The 17,959-nt window shown below is 38.9% G+C and overlaps 1 protein-coding gene across 5 annotated transcripts in view; it reads right to left on the bottom strand.

Moving 5' to 3' along the window:
* Positions 1-17,959, bottom strand: part of NUP35 (nucleoporin 35) — a 36,483-nt gene that overhangs the window by 9,477 nt on the left and 9,047 nt on the right. The gene's annotated exons all lie outside the window — the stretch shown is intronic.

The following is a 17,959-nucleotide window of genomic DNA, read 5'->3' as shown; positions in this document are numbered from 1 at the left end:
ATAATACATCTAGCAATTTTTCTTTTTCCTAGCAATTCTTCTTTTCCTCATCACCACGGATGCATTTAATAGGTACAAAACATTTCTAAAATGAGGCTTATTTAAAATGAACCACCCCACTTTGACAAGTGTCTGCTAATCAACCAACTTATCAACTACCCCTTTAGGAAATAAAGAGAAGCACGCGAAAGATAAGCTTAAATAAGTTTAGTTCTTACTACAAAGACATGCCTTTAACACAAAAAAGATGGTAAAAGGCATTCTAGTATAAAACCTAAAGCCAATTCAAAATTTTTATGTCCTGCATTACCATTAAGAAGGTACAATTTAGTTCTGCTACATTATGTAATAACCTTCAAGCAAGAAATTAAATGGAAATCTCAAAATGAGACTACCATTATGACTTTTAAAAATAAAACAAATCAAAATTAAGTCTCAAACGAATAAGCAATCTAATTTTTGCCCTGTCAACTACTCTGAAAAACATAATTACTTATACATAATCTAAAACTATTTACATAACTTTAGCATAATTGCCCCCCACCTTGTTAACGTTTCATTGCTCCACTGATTTTACTTCCTTTCAATCAGACTTCTGGTACTCACATGCAATGCTTTATAAGATGAAAATAAAGTGTGCCTAGCAAACCACATCAAATTTAACTGTAATGTGTCTCCCTTTGTAAATCACTACTCTGTCTTAAGATCAGACTGAAGTGGAGGGCAAAATAACTTATTACCCTTTATGAAAATGTCTTCAATTGAAGACCACATTCAATTATTTCAAAATAGACAACTAACCTAAATGAAAATAAAAGAGATTAAAAGAGTAGGAATTTTAAACAGACACATGGCATATGAAACTTGGGAGAAAAAGAGGTTCCTGGCAGTGTTGTTACCTTCTAACCATGAAACAACGTAGCACATTATATAATAAAGAATTTGGCCTCAGCCCAGAGAGATGTCTGGCCTTTGTCAGGTTCCTGGGAGACAACCTCTAAACCCTAGGAATTTCCCCAGCGACAGGAGTGTTTTCGTTACTCGTGGCAGGCCCCTCAACCTCAAGAGCACCTGATAGTTTATGATAACAAGGTGACTCCTGGTGAGGGTAGGTCACACCATAAAGACCAACCATGAAGACCATCCATGTTATAAAAAAGGTCACCTCTGGGCAGAAGGGATGGAGACTGAGTTTAGCCACTTGATCAGTGATTCAATCAGTCATTTGTATGTAATGAAACACCAATGAAAACTCAGGACATGGAGGCTCCAGTAAGCTCCCTACTAGCCAATACTCTGTGTAGTGCCATATATCAATGCCAGGAGGGTAACATGTCACGGAAGTTCTTGTTTTCAGCCTCTGCATCTCTTTCTTTAGGTGGTTCTAATTTGTCTGCTTTCTCTATAATAAAACTGTAACCGTAAGTATAGCACTTTCAGTGGGTCCTGAGTCTTTCCAGTGAATTATCCAACCTTAGAGTGGGCTTGGGAAAGCTTGAATTTGCAGCCAGCAGGTCTGAAGTGAGGGTGGTCCTGGGGACCCCCAAACTTGCAGCTGGCACCTGAAGAGAGAGCAATCTTGTAGGTACTGTTTCCTTAGACTCTTCAGTTTGACAAAGTCTTTGTACCCAGAATAATATTGAACAATGAATACAAGAATAACCAAAACAATATGGCGAACTGAACACTTGTATTCATCTCTAATCCCTGTCAGACACCTAATGACAGTCAATCTAGAAAGTCCCAGGTTTTGGAGAACACAGAAACTGTGAAAGGTGTGAAAGAGGCTCCTCGTTGAAATTAAGGAAAACTAGTTTAAGAGTGTATAATACGGGATGAAATGGCAAGCCCTTCCTCATCTTACCCAGCCACCCCACCACCAAGAGACCAAGGTTTTAGCCCCTGAGGAAAAGGAATCTCAGTGGCTCAGGACTCAGTGGGTCCAGTCACAGTGGAGAAAAACTATGTAAAAGAATAAGTAAAAATCTGCATATTGAAAAGAAGACTTCTAGGGTATGGAAAAAAGGGAACCCTCCTACACTGTTGGTGGGAATGTAAACTGGTACAGCCACTATGGAGAAAAGTATGAAGGTTCCTTAAAAAACTAAAATTAGAGTTACCATATGACCCAGCAATTCCACCCTTAGGCATATATCCAGAGAAAAACAGAATTCAAAAGGATGCATGCACCCCAATGTTCCTTGCACCACTATTTACAATAGCCAAGACATGGAAGCAACCTAAATGCCCATTGACAGAGGAATGGATAAAAAAGATGTGGTACATATATACAATGGAATATTACGCAGCCATAAAAAGGAATGAAATAGTGCCATTTACAGAGACATGGATGGACCCAGAGATTGTCATACAGAGTGAAGTCAGAAAGAGAAAAACAAATATTGTATAATATCACTTACATTTACATTTACATTTACAATCTAGAAAAGTGGTATAGATGAACTTATTTGCAAAGCAGAAATAGAGTCACAGATATAGAGAACAAACTTATGGTTACCAAGGGGAGAATGGTATGAATTGGAAGATTGGGATTGACATATACACACTACTATGTATAAAATAGATAACTGAGAACCTACTGTATAGCACAGGGAACTCTACTCAATGCTCTGTGGTGACCTAAATGGGAATGAAATCTAAAAAAGAGTGGATATATGTATATGTATAAGTGATTCACTTTGCTGCACAGCAGAAACTAACACAATATTGTAAAGCAACTATACTTCAATAAAGATCAAAAATTTTTTAAATTAAAAAAAAAAGAAAAGAAGACTTCTCCCTTTCCATATTCAGAACACCAGCTTAGACATTAAGACTGAATATTACAGAATTCTTCTTTGGGAAACTTAAGAGAAAGATCTATATATGCTAAAATCAGAGATTTTTCCAAACAAAAATCTACCTAACTGTCCAATCCTCCTATAGTGAAGCCCAAAAAGAGACAAAACAGCCTCTCTCCACCAATGTCCCCCTTCCTACCATTGTTAATACACATACACACATGGATTCCAAGTAGCTTTTTAGTGCCTCATTTCACCAAGAAAGGCAGAAGAGGTGAAAAAAACAAAAAGAGAGGAAAAAAAAAAAGAACTAGAAGGAAACAGACAATATGAGCAGGAATAAAGGACCAACATGTACCTCACTGATAAGTTATTTTACCCATGAAACAAGAAAAGGATACTACATTTTAAGTACATTAAGAGAGCAACAAAAAAAAAAGGTTACTGGAAATTAAAATAAAATAAAAAATTATTAGATGTGTTGGAAATTGAGATTGTGGACATCTTTCAGAAAGTAGAATACAAATATAAAACACACTCTCGCAGAGAAAAAGTAGAAATTTAGAAATCTTTGCAGTGCTCACAAACAGAAGAAATTCCAGAAAAAGGGAACAGACAAACAGAGGGAAAGCTATTATCAAATACAGGGAAGTTTCCCAGAACTCAGGGTAAGTGTCTTGATTTAAAGGATCCACCAATTCCCCAGAAAAATAAATGGAAGCCCCAGACCAAGGCACATTTGTGAAACTGAAAACACTAACCCTACAGAGATCTTAAATTTTTTGAAACCAATCCCCATACAACAACTCAGGAATCATCACTACAAATGACTTCTGCAGAACACTAGAAGCTAGAAGGCAAAGAAATAATGCCTCCAAAATTCCAACCTAGAATTCTATACTTGGTTAAACTACCAATCCATTTTAAGGGAGATAAAAAGCATTTCAAACTTAAGGTCTTAAATTTAATTTCCCATGCAAGCTTTCTTAGAAAGCTACTCATATATTTCTTCACCAAAATTAGGAAATAAACTAAGAAGAAAACATGTTAACTAGGAAAAATAGCTTAACTCTAGAAACTTGCTAAGGCAAGTCCTAAGATGATAGCTGTACATCATGCTGATATAGGAAACAGCCAAAAAAGAAGCTGAGAATGAGAAGTTCTCAGTTTAAAACAAAACAAAGATGTGTTTGAAACTATGAGCATTTTTAAAAAGATATATATGTGTCATAGCCGCAGAATATTTGCTTAAAATATGAGCAAATGGCACACAGAAAAATTAGACAAATGGAAAAAAGAAACAATTATTAACTAACAAAAAATTAACATTTTACAGGAAGAATAAATTATAGTAATACTACTTGGTGCAAAACTAAACAGTGCTTACATAATCATAATAATACACTGACAAAGGAATAAAGTTTGATATATTTTAATTATATTCAGATAAGGTAATTAAAGATAATTATATCTTATCTCCCCTACATTAAGATAAATATAGCAATACTAAAAATGAAAATAAAGGGCTTCCCTGGTGGCACAGTGGTTGAGAGTCCACCTGCCGATGTAGGGGACACAGGTTCGTGCCCTGGTCCGGGAAGGCATGCCGCGGAGCGGCTGGGCCCGTGAGCCATGGCTGCTGAGCCTGTGCGTCCGGAGCCTGTGCTCCGCAACGGAAGAGACCACAACAATGAGAGGCCCACGTACTGCAAGAAAAAAAAAAAAAGAAAAGAAAAAATTAGCAATAGGACTTCCCTGGTGGCTCAGTGGTTAAGAATCCGCCTGCCAATGCAAAGGACACAGGTTTGAGCCCTGGTCTGGGAAGATCCCACATGCCGCAGAGCCACTAAGCCCATGTGCCACAACTACTGAGCCTGCACTCTAGAGCCTGTGAGCCACAACTACTGAGCCCACATGCCACAACTACTGTAGTTCACGTGCCTAGAGCCCGTGCTCTGCAACAAGAGAAGCCACCGCAATGAGAAGACTTCGCACCACAATGAAGAGTTGCCCCCGATCACCACAACTAGAGAAAGCCCACGTGCAGCAACAAAGACCCAACGCAGCCAAAAATAAATAATTTTTTTAAAAAAACACCAAAAAAAAAAGAATTAGCAATATAATCATATACAGCTAAGTAATGGCCCTCCAAGATGACTACATCCTAATCCCTGGAACCTATGAATGTTACCTTATATAGCAAAAGAGATTTTGCATTTATGATTAAGGATCTTGAGATGGGAAGATTAACCAGGATTATTCAGGTGGACCCCCAAGATATCCACTACTGTCCTTACAAGAGAGGTGATATGATGATGGGAAAGAGACTGGAGTGATACAATATACTTTGAAGATGAAAGAAGGGGCCACAAACCAAAGAATATAGGTAGCCACTAGGAACTGGAAAAAAACAAAACAAAAATCAGCAGGGAAATGGATTCTCTCTAGGGCCTCCAGAAAACCAGTCTTACCAACACCTGACTTTAGCCCAGTGAAATTGATTTTGGACTTCTGACTTCCAGAACTATAAGAGAATAAATCCGAGTTGTTTTAAGCCACTAAATTCATGGTAATATGTCACAGTGCTAACAGAAAGCTAATACAGCATCTCATTTAGTTAAGTGGAGGTAAATTCCAAAAGGAAGAGCTCTAAGATCTGGACTGGCTAGTTGTGAGGAATAAAGCTAAAGACTGCTGCATTTCATTATAAGTATTTAAGTACTATTTGACTTTTTTAAACAATCTGCATTTATTCTTTTGACTAAAATATAAAATACTATCCCACCAAAATTAGAGACCAATAAATGGCACTATGGCTAGTCTGGCATGAAACTAAATGAATTTTGGTGACTAATTTTAAAAACTTTATCTGGTAGGCAGAAAATGGTCCCCCAAAGATGTCCATGTCCTAATACCCAGAAGCTGTGAATATGTTATATTACATGGTAAAGAAGAATTAAGGATGCTATGGAATTAAGATTGCTAATCATCTCATCTTAAACAAGAAGATTATGCTGGATTAACAGAGTGAACCCAACACAATCACAAGGATCCATTAATGGGGAGGGAAAAGAATGATGTGAAATAAAGACTCAACTAGCCATCGCAGGCATTGAAGATGGTAGGGAGCCAGGAGCCAAGAAATATGGGCAGCTTCCAGAAGCTGGAAAACAGGAAAAAACCCCAAGATTCTCCCCTAGAGCCTCCAGAAAAGAATGAAGCGCTACTAATACCTTGATTTTAGCCCACTGAAACCCATTCCAGACTTCTGACTTCCAGAATTTTAAGATAATAAATTTGACTTGTTTTAAGCCACTATAATCTGTGATAATTTGTTTCAGCAGCAATAAGAAACCAATATAATCTAGATTAAGGCTAGTGGTGACTCAATATTATCAAAGAAAAACTACGCAATGCCAAGATGGACACAAATATTCCAATCATCATTTGGTTTTGGGATGTCATTGCCTCAAAACACAATATACATACATGAGTTTCCTCTGTTGTGACAAACTACCACAAACTGAGTGGCTTAAAACAATAGAAATTTATTCTCCCACAGTTCTGGAGGCCAGAAGTACAAGAGTAAGTTTTCAGCAGATACAAACGCCTGTTGAAGGCACTAAGAAATAATTCACTACTGGCCCCTGTAGCTTCTGGTGACACTGGTAAGTTTTAGTGTTCCTTGGCTTATGGCTACACCACCAAAGTTTGCCTCACTTCATGTGACCTTCTCCTCTGTGTCTTTCCTGTTCATGTCAAATTTCCCTGTGCCTCTAAGAACACTTGTGATTGGATTTAGGGCCCATCCAGGTAATTACCAGGATTATCTTCCCCTCTTTTCCTCTCTCCTTAACTCACTAAACTGTCCTTGAGAGCTACCCCTCTCAAGATCCTTAACTTAATCATGTTTTGGCCGCATAAGCAATATTCAAGGTTCCAGGAGTTAGAATGTGAACATATCATTTTGGGGCCACCATTCAACTCACAACTTATATCCATCAATCTGTTCAGTCAACCAACATTTACTGAGGTCCCTTTATATCCAGCTCTGTCACAGGTAAACAATGAAGATATACAGAAGGAATCTCTGCCCTTTAGCTCATACCCAGTAATGGAGAAAGATAAGAACCTAGCAGAGAGAGCTTTATAGGAGCACATACAAGGAACAGCTAACCGAGATCAGAAAAAGAAGTGTCAGGGAAAGTTTCCTCACAGATAAATTAGTCCTTTATCCGCCTTCTGGGAACGCTAACAGAATTCTGAGTTCCTGGCATCAACAAAAGCAGCCAAAAACTGCTATAATCTAAATATCACACTTACCCCATTAATAATATGCTAACACAAATAAGGATTCTAGTTCAGTACATATAAGTGGTATACCACCTGAGAAGAGAGCTGATAGATAAATGAAAGAACTTCTCAAGAAAAAAAAAATTTTAATTAAAAATAAGATGGACCTTCAAGATGGCAGAGGAGTAAGACGTGGAGATCACCTTCCACCCCACAAATACATCAGAAATACACCTACATGTGGAACAACTCCTACAGAACACCTACTGAATGCTGGCAGAAGACCTTAGACCTCCCAAAAGGCAAGAAACTCCCCACGTACCTGGGTAGGGCAAAAGAAAAAAGAAAAAACAGAGACAAAAGAATAGGGATGGAACCTGCAGCTTGGGGAGGGGGCTGTAAAGGAGGAAAAGTTTCCACACACTAGGAAGCTCCTTCACCGGTGGAGACTGCGGGGGAGGGGAGCTTCAGAGCCACGGAGGAGAACGCAGCAACAGGGGTGCAGAGGGCAAAGTGGAGAGGTTCTCACACAGAAGATCGGTGCGGACCAGCCTGAGAGGCTTGTCTGCTCACCAGCCAGGGTGGGTGGGGGCTAGGAACTGAGCCTCGGGCTTGGGAGGTCAGATCCCAGGGAGAGGACTGCAGTTGACTGCATGAACACAGACTGAAGGGGGCCAGTGAGCCACAGCTAGCCAGGAAGGAGTGGGGGCGGGGGGGAAGTCTGGAATTGCCTAAGAGGCAAAAGACCATTGTTATGGAGTGTGCAAGGAGACGGGATTCAGAGCACCGCCTAAACGAGCTCCAGAAACTGCATGAGCCGCAGCTATCAGAGCAGACACCAGAGACGGGCATGAAATGCTAACGCTGCTGCTGCAGCCACCAAGAAACCTGTGTGCAAGCACAGGTCACTACCCACACCCGCTCCGGAGCCTGTGCAGCCCACCACTACCAGGGTCCCATGATCCAGGGACAACTTCCCTGGGAGAACACACAGCGCGCCTCAGGTTGCGGCAATGTCACAGCCTCTGTCACTAACTACCTTACCCATACACCCCCCCACCCCGGCCTGAATGAGCAAGAGCCCCCTAATCAGCCCCTGCTTTAACCCTGTCCTGTCTGAGCAGGAACAGAAGCCTGAGGGCAACCTACACGCAGCACTGGGGCGAAAATCAAAGCTGAAGCCCAGGAGCTGTGCATACAAGAAGAGAAAGGGAAATTTCTCCCAGCAGCCTCAGGAGCAGCAGATTAAATCCCCACAATCAACTTGAGGTACCCTGCGTCTGGGGAATACCTGAAGAGGCAACGAATCAACCCAAAATTGAGGTGGTGGACTTTGGGAGCAGCTGTACCCTTGGGGTTTGCTGCCTGCGACTGACTTGTTCCTAATTTTTATGTTTATCTTAGTATAGTTTTTTACTTCTTGTTACCATTCGTAGATTTGTTTATTGCTTTGGTTGCTCTCTTCTTTTTTTTAATTACTTTTTTATTTTAATACTTTTTAAAAATGTTTTTACTTTAACTACTTTATTTTATTTATTTATGCATTTATTTTCTTTCTCTTTTTCTCCCTTTTCTTCTGAGCCATGCGGCTGACAGGGCCTTGGTGCTCCAGCCTGGTGTCAGGCCTGAGCCTCTGAGGTAGGAGAGCCAAGTTCAGGATACTGGACCACCAGAGACCTCTGGGCCCCAGTAATATCAATCAGTAAGAGCTCTCCCAGAGATCTCCGTCTCAACACTAAGACCCAGCTCCACCCAATGGCCAGCAAGCTCCAGTGCTGGACACCACATGCCAAACAACTAGCAAGACAGGAACACAACCCCCCACCCATTAGCAGAGAGGCTGCCTAAAATCATAATAAGGTCACAGACATCCCAAAACACACCACCGGACGCAGTCCTGCCCACCAGAAAGACAATATACAGCCCCACCCACCAGAACACAGGCACCAGTCCCCTCCACCAGGAAGTCTACACAAGCCACTGAACCAATCTTACCCACTGGGGGCAGACACCTGAAACGACAGGAACTATGAACGTACAGCCTGCAAAATGGAGACCACAAGCACAGTAAGTTAAGCAAAATGGGAAGACAGAGAAATGTTCAGCAGATGAAGGAGCAAGGTAAAAACCCACCAGACCAAACAAATAAACAGGCAATTGGCAGTCTACCTAGAAAAGAATTCAGAGTAATGATAGAAAACATGATCCAAAATCTTGGAAACAGAATGGAGAAATTACAAGAAACGTTTTAACAAGGACCTAGAAGAAATAAAGAGCAAACGAACAATGATGAACAACACAATAAATGAAATTTAAAATTCTCTAGAAGGAATCAATAGCAGAATAACTGAGGCAGAAGAACAGATAAGTGACCTGGAAGATAAAATAGTGGAAATAACTACAGCAGAGCAGAATAAAGAAAAAAGAATGAAAAGAACTAAGGACAGTCTCAGAGACCTCTGGGACAACATTAAACGCACCAACATTTGAATTATATGGGTCCCAGAAGAAGAAGAGAAAAAGAAAGGGACTGAGAAAATATTTGAAGAGATTATAGTTGAAAACTTCCCTAACATGGGAAAGGAAATAGTCAATCAACTCCAGGAAGTGCAGAGTTCCATACAGGATAAATCCAAGGAGAAACCTGCCAAGACACATATTATTCAAACTATCAAAAATGAAATACAAAGAAAAAATACTAAAAGCAGCAAGGGAAAAGCAACAAATAACATACAAGGGAATCCCCATAAGGTTAACAGCTGCTCTTTCAGCAGAAACTCTGCAAGCCATAAGGGAGTGGCAGGACACATTTAAAGTGATGAAAGGGAAAAAACTACAACCAAGATTACTCTACCCAGCAAGGATCTCATTCAGATTCGATGGAGAAATTAAAACATTTACAGACAAGCAAAAGCTAAGAGAATTCAGCACCACCACACCAGCTTTACAAAAAATGTTAAAGAAACTTCTCTAGACAGGAAACACAAGAGAAGGAAAAGACCTACAATAACAAACCCAAAACAATTTAAAAAATGGGAATAGGAACATACATATCGATAATTACCTTAAATGTAAATGGATTAAATGCTCCAACCAAAAGACATAGACTGGCTGAATGGATACAAAAACAAGACCCATATATACGCTGTCTACAAGAGACCCACTTCAGACCTAGGGGCACAGAAAGACTAAAAGTGAGGGAATGGAAAAAGATATTCCATGCAAATGGAGATCAAAACGAAGCTGGCGTAGCAATTCTCATATTAGACAAAATAGACTTTAAAATAAAGACCACTACAAGAGACAAAGAAGGGCACTACATAATGACCAAAGGATCAATCCAAGAAGAAGATATTATAATTGTAAATATTTATGCACCCAACATAGGAGCACCACAATACATAAGGCAAATGCTAACAGCCATAAAAGGGGAAATCAACAGTAACACTATCATAGTAGGGGACTTTAAACACCCCACTTTCACCAATGGACAGATCATCCAAAATGAAAATAAATAAGGAAACACAAGCTTTAAATAACACATTAAACAAGATGGACTTAATTGATATTTATAGGACATTCCATCCAAAAACAATAGAATACACTTTCTTCTCAAGTGCTCATGGAACATGCTCCAGGATAGATCATATCTTGGGTCACAAATCAAGCCTAGGTAAATTCAAGAAAATTGAAATCGTATCAAGTATCTTTTCCGACCACAATGCTATGAGACTAGATATCAATTACAGGAAACAAATTGTAAAAGATACAAACTCATGAAGACTAAACAATACACTACTAAATAACCAAGAGATCACTGAAGAAATCGAAGAGGAAATCAAAAAATACCTAGAAACAAATGACAATGAAAACACGATGACCCAAAACCTATGGGATGCAGCAAAAGCAGTTCTACAAGGGAAGTTTACAGCAATACAATCCTACCTCAAGAAACAAACATCTCAAATAAACAACCTAACCTTACACTTACAGCAATTAGAGAAAGAAGAACAAAAAAACCCCAAAGTCAGCAGGAGGAAAGAAATCATAAAGATCAGATCAGAAATAAATGAAAAAGAAATGAAGGAAACCACAGCAAAGATCAATAAAACTAAAAGCTGGTTCTTTGAGAAGATACACTAAATTGCTAAACCATTAGCCAGACTCATCAAGAAAAAAAAAAAAAGACTCAAATAGATTCAACAGAATTAGAAATGAAAAAGTAAAAGTAACAACTGAAACTGCAGAAATACAAAGGATCTTGAGAGATTACAAGCAACTATATGCCAATAAAATGGACAACCTGGAAGAAATGGACAAATTCTCAGAAAAGCACAACCTTCCGAGACTGAACCTGGAAGAAATAGAAAATATAAACAGACCAATCACAAGCACTGAAATAGAAAGTGATTAAAAATCTTCCAACAAACAAAAGCCCAGGACCAGATGGCTTCACAGGCAAATTCTATCACACATTTAGAGAAGAGCTAACACTTATCCTTCTGAAATTCTTAAAAAATATAGCAGAAGAAGGAACACTACCAAACGCATTCTATGAGGCCACCATCACCCTGATACCAAAACCACCACAGGGTAATATCACTGATGAACACAGATGCAAAAATCCTCAACAAAATACTAGCAAACAGAATCCAACAGCACTTTAAAAAGATCATACACCTTGATCAAGTAGAGTTTATCCTAGGAATGCAAGCATTCTTCAATATATATAAATCAATCAATGTGATATACCATATTAACAAACTGAAAGATAAAAACCATATGATAATCTCAATAGATGCAGAAAAAGCTTCTGACAAAATTCAACACCCATTTATGATAAAAAACTCTCCAGAAACTAGGCACATAGAGTACTTACCTCAACATAATAAAGGCCATATATGACAGACCCACAGCCAGCATGGTTCTCAATGGTGAAAAACTGAAACCATTTCCTCTAAAATCAGGAACAAGACAAGGATGTCCACTCTCACCCCTATTATTCAACATAGTTTTGGAAGTTTTAGCCACAGCAATCAGAGAAGAAAAAGACATAAAAGGAGTCCAAATCAGAAAAGAAGTAAAGCTGTCACTGTTTGCACATGACATGATACTATACATAGAGAATCCTAAAGATGCTACTAGAAAACTACTAGAGCTAATCCATGAATTTGGTAAAGTTGCAGGATACAAAATTAATGCACAGAAATCTCTGGCATTCCTATACACTAATGATGAAAAATCTGAAAGAGAAATTAAGGAAACACTCCCATTTACCACTGCAAGAAAAAGAGTAAAATACCTAGGACTAACCCTACCTAAGAAGACAAAAGACCTGTATGCAGAAATCTGTAAGACACTGATGAAAGAAATTAAAGATGATACAAACAGATGGAGATATATACCATGTTCTTAGATTAGAAGAATCAACATTGTGAAAATGACTATACTACCCAAAGCAATCTACAGATTCAAGGCAATCCCTATCAAATTACCAATGGCATTTTTTACAGAACTGGAACAAAAAATTTGTATGGAAACACAAAAGACCCCGAATAGCCAAAGCAATCTTGCGAAAGAAAAACGGAGCTGGAGGAATCAGGTTCCCTGACTTCAGACTATACTACAAAGCTACAGTAATCAAGCTGTATGGTACTAGCACAAAAACAGAAATACAGATCAATGGAACAGGACAGAAAGCCCAGAGATAAACCCCCACACACATGGGCACCTTATCTTTGATAAAGGAGGCAAGAATTTACAATGGAGAAAAGACAGCCTCTTCAATAAGTGGTGCTGGGAAAACTGAACAGCTACATGTAAAAGAAAGAAATTGGAACACTCTCTAACACCATACACAAAAATAAACTCAAAATGGATTAAAGACCTAAATGTAAGGCCAGACACATAAAACTCTTAGAGGAAAACATAGGAAGAACACTCTTTGACATAAATCACAGCAAGATACTTTTTGACCCAGCTCCTAGAGAAATGGAAATAAAAACAAAAATAAACAAATGGGACTTAATGAAACTTAAAAGCTTTTGCAGAGCAAAGGAAACCAAAAACAAGACGAAAAGACAACCCTCAGAATGGGAGAAAATATCAGCAAATGAAGCAACTGACAAAGGATTAACCTCCAAAATATACAAGCAGCTCATGAAGCTCAATATCAAAAAAACAAACAACCCAGTCCAAAGATGGGCAGAAAATCTAAATAGACTTTTCTCCAAAGTAAATATACAGATTGTCAACAAACACATGAAAGGATGCTCAACATCACAAATCATTAGAGAAATACATATCAAAACTACAATGAGAAAAAAAAAAAAACAACCTGTAAATACGGGCTTCCCTGGTGGCGCAGTGGTTGAGAGCCCGCCTGCCGATGCAGGGGACACAGGTTCGTGCCCTGGTCCGGGAAGATCCCACATGCCGTGGAGCAGCTAGGCCCGTGAGCCATGGCTGCTGAGCCTGCGCGTCTGGAGCCTGTGCTCCGCAACGGGAGAGGCCACAACAGTGAGAGACCCGCGTACCGCAAAAAAAAAAAAAAAAAAAACCTACAATGAGGTATCACCTCACACTGGTCAGAACGGCCATCATCAAAAAATCTGCAAACAATAAATGCCGGAGAGAGTGTGGAGAAAAGGGTACCCTCTTGCACTGTTGGTGGGAATGTAAATTGATACAGCCACTATGGAGAACAGTATGGAGGTTCCTTAAAAAACTAAAAATAGAACTACCATATGCCCCAGCAATCCCACTACTGGGCATATACTTTGAGAAAAACATAATTCAAAGAGACATGTACCACAATGTTCATTGAAGCACTATTTACAATAGCCAGGACATGGAAGCAACCTAAGTGTCCATCAACAGATGAGTGGATAAAGAAGATATGGCACATATATACGATGGAATATTGCTCAGCCATAAAAAGAAACGAAATTGAGTTATTTGTAGTGAGGTGGATGGACCTAGACTCTGTCATACAGAGTGAAGTAAGTCAGGAAGAGAAAAACAAATACCGTATGCTAACACATATATATGGAATCTAAAAAAAAAAAAGTTTTGATGAACCTAGGGGCAGGACTGGAATAGAGATGCAGACATAGAGAATGGATTTGAGGACACGGGGGTGGGGGAGGGTAAGCTGGGATGAAGTGAGAGAGTGGCATGGACATATATACACTACCAAATGTAAAATAGATAGCTAGTGGGAAGCAGCTGCATCGCACGGGGAGATCAGCTCGGTGGTTTGTGACCACCTAGAGGGGTAGGATAGGGAGGATGCGAGGGAGACACAAGAGGAAGGGATATATGTATACGTATAGCTGATTCACTTTGTTATACAGCAGAAACTAACACAACATTGTAAAGCAATTACACTCCAGTAAAGATGTTAAAAAAAAAAACTAAAGAAAAAATAAAAATAAATTTTTTAAAATAAAAATAGGATGAAAAGTAGCATAATATTTAAATAGTAGCAGAAGAAAATTGAGGGGTGAGGATGGGGAAAGAGAGAGCAAACATTCAGTACTGTTTATCAGAGGCGATCATGGGTGAAAAAAGTTTTTGAAATTCTTTAATCTAGATTTCCCACTTTGTTATATGACCAAGGTTTTTCTACACCAGAAATAAGATTCTAAAAGAGATTTTTAACCTCACTTTCAGAATTATAAACTAACCAAAGTCACCTTTGGATACAAAGACCTAAGCATAAAACAGCAATTCATGCCATTAAATCCTGTGATGTCTCTTTATAAAAGGTGCCAATCTCAGAAAGTTAAAATTTACAAATCATACAAGAAATTTTCATTTATTTAACACTAAATATAAGAGTTTAAAATAGCTCTAGGGCTTCCCTGATGGTGCAGTGGTTGAGAATCTGCCTGACAATGCAGGGGCCACGGGTTCGAGCCCTGGTCTGGGAAGATCCCACATGCCGCGGAGCAACTAGGCCCATGAGCCACAAATACTGAGCCTGCGCGTCTGGAGCTTGTGCTCCGCAACAAGAGAGGCTGCGACAGTGAGTGGCCCCACTCGCCACAACTAGAGAAAGCCCTCGCACAGAAACGAAGACCCAGCACAGTCAAAAATAAATAAATTAACTAATTAAATTAAATTAAAATTAAAAAAAAATAGCTCTAAGTGAAAAGTCTTCATTTTCTACCTCAATTTTCTCAACTCCCTTTTTCCATGTCTTCTTTAGGTATTGACCATGCATGACAGTACTCATGTCTATCACATCTTTTCAAAAGTATTCTTAAAAAAAAGAAAGTATTCTTTTTCACTTATGCCCCATTAAGACTTTACATAAATTCCTTAAACTCAAATAAGAAGTAGCAGTGGCTCCCAGTGGCCAATTTATGACAGTTATCTTTTCCTATCATAGTTCTTATATTTTCACATATGATTTCTAAAATTACAAAAACCTCATAGAAGTTACAGAATTAGAAAAAATAAATTAACAAAAGGAGGTTTAATTAACTTTAATCCTGTACTCTTCCACTTGACATCAATCAGAATATTACAATGCATGCTTTTCAGGCGACTAAGAGATCCTTTAAAGTATAAAATACATTACTTAACATTATGTGCTTTTGCATCTTCAATGTCTCTGGGATCACTGACTGACTCAACCGAACAGTCAATATTATAACAAATAGTCACGTAGCAAAGCATTATCACGTAACAAAGCACTGTCATCTGCCTATTTGATCAAATTAGGATTGTTAAAACCTAATTCCCCTAGAACATTTCGCCTTAAGTATGTAACTGAGACAGAGGTGACATCCTAGATTTTTCACCATTATATATATGTGGCAGACAGAAATCTAAAGACATTACCCAAATCTTCTGTCCTCTGGTTTGATTGACTGGTAATTCAATCAAACTCTAATCCAGGTATTGCTGTGAAGGGACTTTACAGACAGAATTAGGTTATTTATCAGCTGATCTTAAAAAATTACCCTGGATTATTCCAGTGAGTCCAAAGTAATCAGATGAGCTCTTAACAGCAGATGGCAGAAAAGTCAAATCAGAGATACAACAGAAGAGAGAGATCAGAGAGATTCCAATCATAGAAAAGGACTTGATCTGCCATTGCTGTCTTCATAAGCCAAGGAATGAGGGCAGCCTCTAGAAGCTGAAAACAACCTACAGGTGACAGCCAGCAAAGAAACAGAGACCTCATTCCTACCACGACATGGAACTGAATTTGGCCAACGACCTGGATGCAGATTCATTCACAGAGCTTCCAGAAAAGAACAGAGCCCTGCTAACACCTGACCTCTAAAGCAAAGAACCAAGCTGTGCCCAGACATCTGACCTTTAGAAACTATGATGTAATAAATGTGTGTTGTTTTAAGCCACTAAGTTTTTGGTAATTTGTTATGGCAACAATTTAAAACTAATACAGATTTTGGTACCAAAAGGGATGCTGCTGTAACAAATACGTAAAAGTGTGGAAATGACTTTCGAATAGGGCAATGGGTGGAGGCTGGAAGAAACTTGAGGAACATAATAGAAATAGCCTTGAACAAACCAGTAGTAGAAATCTAGACTTTAAGAACACTGCCATGATGACTCAGACTGCTTGAAGAAATCAAGATTTGGAGGATAAAAAGATCTAACTTGTCATTGGATATTACTTTTGCTACTATCTTGCCTTTAAACAGGAGTGTTTAGCACATTTCGTTTTATATAATTGTCCATTTGGTTCATTTAAACCTACTGTCTTGCTCTTGTTTCTTTTGTTCCATCTGTTTTTGCTGTTGTTCCTCCTTTCCTTCTTTCCTGCCTTCCTTTATGTCTAAGCCACCACCATCTTTCACCTGGACTAATGCAGTAGCCAACTGTATGGTCTCCTTGCTTCCACCCTGTTCCTTATTTCAAAGTCTATTCACATCACAGGACCAATCTCATCCTATTTTTTTCCACCTTTTCTGGGTAAAGACCAACTGTTACGATGACCTACAAAGCCTTGTTGCATCAGCCCACATTACCTCTCTGACCTCATCTCCTATTACTCGCCCCCTCACTCACTCCATTTCACAGTATATACTTTATACTTGTTTGAACACCCCAGACACAATCCCACCTCAGTGCCTTTGTACTTGCTATTTCCTCTGTTTAGAAAACTTGCCCTAAATGTTTTTAAGCAAATGTTACTTTTCCTATAACTATTTGTAGTAAGCAGAATAATGCTTCCCCTCACCCCCAGATGTCCATGTCCTTATCCCTGGAACCTGGGAGTGTTACATTACATGGCAAAGGAGAATTAACGTTGCAGATGTTAAGACGGCTAATCAGCTGACCTTAAAATAGGGAGATTATCCTGGATTATCCAGAAAGGCTCCAAGTATTCACAAGAGTCCTTAAAAGAGAGAGAGGGAGACTTGACTGCAGAAGAATGGTCAGAGATACAATGTTGCTGGCTTTAAAGATGGAGGAAGGGGACCACAAACAAATGTGGGCAGCCTCTAGAAGATGGAAAAGGCAGAAAACAGATTCTTCCCTAGAGCCTCCATAAATTAAGACAGCCTACCAATGCCCTGATTTTAGCCCATTGAGACCATTTCAGATTTCTCACCTCCAGAACTGTAAAACAGTACACTGAACTGTTTAAACCACTTTTAAGTTTGTGGTAATATGTTATGGCAGCAAAAGAAAACTAATACACTACCTTAGTTAATATAAGCCCTCATTCCTTACTTCCCTTTGCTGCTTAATTTTCCTCCATAAAATATATTACCTTCTAACAAACTATTTTACTTATAAATGTGAATTCTATAAATAAATGTAAGCTCCATAAAGGCAAAGATTATCTATTTTGTTCAGTTTCCCAAGGCCTGATACTTGGT

The sequence above is a fragment of the Orcinus orca genome, chromosome 7 (genome assembly GCF_937001465.1).
Source record: "Orcinus orca chromosome 7, mOrcOrc1.1, whole genome shotgun sequence".
NCBI lineage: Eukaryota > Metazoa > Chordata > Mammalia > Artiodactyla > Delphinidae > Orcinus > Orcinus orca.
Note: the sequence above shows the minus strand (reverse complement) of the source record. Positions and strands in the feature narration are given on the sequence as shown.